The sequence below is a fragment of the Hylobates moloch genome, unplaced genomic scaffold (assembly GCF_009828535.3).
Source record: "Hylobates moloch isolate HMO894 unplaced genomic scaffold, HMol_V3 SCAFFOLD_1, whole genome shotgun sequence".
Taxonomy (NCBI): Eukaryota; Metazoa; Chordata; class Mammalia; order Primates; family Hylobatidae; genus Hylobates; species Hylobates moloch.
In genome coordinates this window covers 3,971,405-3,975,203 of record NW_026652276.1, presented here as the reverse complement: position 1 = coordinate 3,975,203, position 3,799 = coordinate 3,971,405, and positions in this window count along the sequence as shown.

The following is a 3,799-nucleotide window of genomic DNA, read 5'->3' as shown; positions in this document are numbered from 1 at the left end:
TGGTTATTTATATTAAAAGGCTACATTCAGAGCACTGAATAAAGTAGCAACATGGAATAGGTGTTATTTTCAACATACCCATAGAAATAAGAAGCATACCTCTAATCATTTTTTTCCCAGAGGAATGATGAAGTGGAATTCCATTCTAGAATACATAGAGACAAAATTACTGCCTTTGATTTGGGGAAAATATAGAAAGTCACTTGAAGTTCTAATTTTCAGCGCCGGGCGTGGTGGTTCACACCTGTAATCCCAGCACTTTGGCGAGGCCAAGGCAGGTGGATCACGTGGTCAGGAATTCGAGACCAGCCTGGCCAACATGGTGAAACCTCCTCTCTACTGGAAATACAAAAATTAGCCAGGCATGGTGGCATGTACCTGTAATCCCAGCTACTTCGGAGGCTGAGGCAGGAGAATCACTTGAACCCGGGAGGTGGAGGTTGCAATGAGCCGAGATCCTGCCACTGAACTCCAGCCTGGGCAACAGAGTGAGACCCCATCTCAGCATGGTGGGAGTGGGGAGGAAAGTAATTCTAACTGTCTCATGTGTCCATGTGAAGATGCCACCAAATAGGCTTTGTGTGAGCAACATGGCGGTTTATTTCACCTGGGTGCAGGTGGGCTGAGTCTGAAAAGAGAGTCAGCAAATCTGTGGTGGATTATCATTAGTTCTTAAGGTTTTGGGATAGGTGGTGGAGTTAAGAGCAACGTTTTGTGGGCAGGTGGTGGATCTCACAAAGTACATTCTCAAGGGTGGGGAGAATTACAAAGAACCTTCTTAAGGGTGGGGGAGATTACAAAGTACATTGATCAGTTAGGGTGGGGCAGAAATAAATCACAATGGTGGAATGTCATCAGTTAAGGCTATTTTCACTTCTTTTGTGGATCTTCAGTTGCTTCAGGCCATCTGGATGTATAAGTACAGGTCACTGGGAATATGATGGCTTAGCTTGGGCTCAGAGGCCTGACACTAACTTTCAGGTTTTTTGAAGTAAAGTCCTATCCAAAAGCTAAAGGTAAAGCTCAGGCAGCTTTTGTAAATTAAAGGGCTTTCAGCTGTGACCAGTAAATTGCTAGCTGTTATGAAGCTTCCCAAGTTAAATTTAGAAACTAGAGTTATTTTTCATGAATCTTTTAGAACCTCAAGTGAAAAAGCTCTGTTTATCTTATTCTGTAAAATCTCTAACTTGATATTAGATAATTGGATAAAATTATTGTAGAATTTTAAAAGACTGGTCAAATTGTCCAAGTTTTCATAGATCTTCACTAGCAAAACTTTAGATAATTTAACATACGTTAGTGCTCAAAATCAATTTTCTTTCACACTGTTGTATTAGATACCAAAGAGCACTTAGCTTTATCAACTAGAGTATATAGATAATTAATATGTTTGGAGATAACCAGAGATTTGGAAAATTGTAAATACCGTAAGACAATCATGAAAAACAGTGGAACTAAAAATTCCCAATTGGCTCTGCCTGATGCCAATCTATACTGGTCAAAGGAGATAATATGTGTGACTCAGAAGCTCAATATAACAGGTAATTTCTCTTTTAAAAAATTTCAACCAGTAACCTCTATATATGGGCTTAAGTACTGCTTTTTCAGTATTGACCATTGTTACTTATCAAATACATATGTGGCACGTAGTAGTAACATATTTTAACATGTGGGCAGAACAATGACCTTCTAAAATGTCCCGTTGTCATCTGGATCCTGTGATGTGTTGTACATGACAAAGAGAATTAAGGTTGCAGATGCAAGTAAGATTGTTAATTAGCCGACTTTTAAGATTAGGAGCTTATCCTGGATTATCTGGCTGGACTCAATCTAATTACATGAGTCCTTAAAAGTGGTAGAGGAGGCAGAAGAGAGAACCAGAGAAATGGCATTGTGAGAACTCAACACGCTCCTGCTGGCTTTGAAGACAGAACAAGGGGCCGAGAGCCAGTGGACAGCCCCCGGAAGCTGGAAAAGGTGGGAAACGGGCTGCCTAGAGCCTCCAGAAGGAATGCAGCTTTGCTGAAACCTTGATTTTAGTCTAGTGAGATCTGTGTCAGGCTTCTTTTTTTTGAGACAAGAGTCTTGCTCTGTCACTCAAGCTCGAGTGCAGTGGCGCAATCTTGCTTCACTGCAACCTCCACCTCCTGGGTTCAAGCAATTCTCCTGCCTCAGCCTCCCAAGTAGCTGGGATTACAGGCATCCACGACCATACTCGGCTAATTTTTTTTTGTATTATTATTATTATTGTTTGAGATGGAGTCTCACTCTGATGCCCAGGCTGTAGTGCAGTGGCACAATCTTGGCTTACTGCAACCTCTGCCTCCCGGGTTCAAGCGATTCTCCTGCCTCAGCCTCCTGAGTAGCTGGGACTACAGGCATGCACCACCACACCCATTTAATTTTTGTATTTTTAGTAGAGATGGGGTTTTGCCATGTTGCCCAGCCTGGTCTTGAACTCCTGAGGTGATCCACCTGCCTTGGCCTTCCAAAGTGCTAGGATTACAGGCATGAGGCTTTTTTTTTTTTTTTTTTTAGTACAAAAATACAAAACGGGGTTTCACCACATTGGCCAGGCTGGTTTCAAACTCCTGACCTCAAGTGATCCACCTGCCTCAGCCTCCCAAAGTGCTAGGATTACAGGCATGAGCCACCATGCCCGGCTTGGTTCATCTTTAATAGCAGCTATTTAAGAACGCAGGCTCTGAAGGGCTTTCTTTAAAGCTTTACTGCACAGGCCTAGAGTGAAGCATTTACCATGGTGTTCGGCACAGTCAAGGTTTGCTGCTGCTGCTGGTGGTAGTGCTGTCATCCAGCAGTGTGATACGATGCATCTTGGTTAGTAACTTTACCCTGACTTTGTTGTAATAATCTGTTGTTTTACTTCATTCTTTCTTAATTTATTTTTATTCCTCTTCTATTAATGTCTGTAACCTGCTTCAGTATTTATTAGAATAAGGCAGGCCATAGGTTGGCTTGCTAGTCAGGGGACACTTGATTGCAAATGATAGAAACATAAACTAGCAAAAGTACAAGAAAATGGAAATGAACTTACGTAGTTGAATACTCCAGAAATGAATTCAGGTGAAGCTGTATATGCTTTCTTCTGGGTTGGCATCGGGCTCTGCACACATGAGGGCAAAGATGGTCACTAACAGGTTTATCTAATTTATGTAATTCTCTGAGTTACTAATTCTAGAAAAAAATCGTGTAACTCCAGCAAAACCCCAGGGAGGACTCTGATTAGGCCTGGGCTCCACAAACACCCATGAAGTGAAGGGTGGCCAGAGAACAGGAAACCTGATTCTCCGGTGAGAAGCAGAATAAGCAGGAGGCATTTTTCCCTCATTTTATAATACAAAGGCTTTGTTATACAGACTTTAATTATGTTTGTATACATAAACATATGCCGATATATACGTATACCTACATTCACAGTAAGGTCACTAGCTTTGGCTTTCTAAATGCTTCCAACACTGTCAGATGCTTCAGATGTGAAGGATTCGTTTATGCCTCTCTCAAACACACACATTACCCTGAGTAATTAGGAATGGTTCCAGTGTTCACTAAGAATTACTGGGAAGTAGGAACACAGGCAATGTTAAGAGTTGGGTATATGACTGCTTATTTGACCTTTTAATTTAGGAATAGTTTTATTGCTAATATATTAGGTATATACGATCTTTTTATTTAGTCTAAAATATAGTCTATAGAAGTCTTATATAAGTCTAAAATAGTTTTAGACTTACAGAAAAGTTGCAAAAAATACCATAGGAAGTTAATGTCTGCCATTCATTCC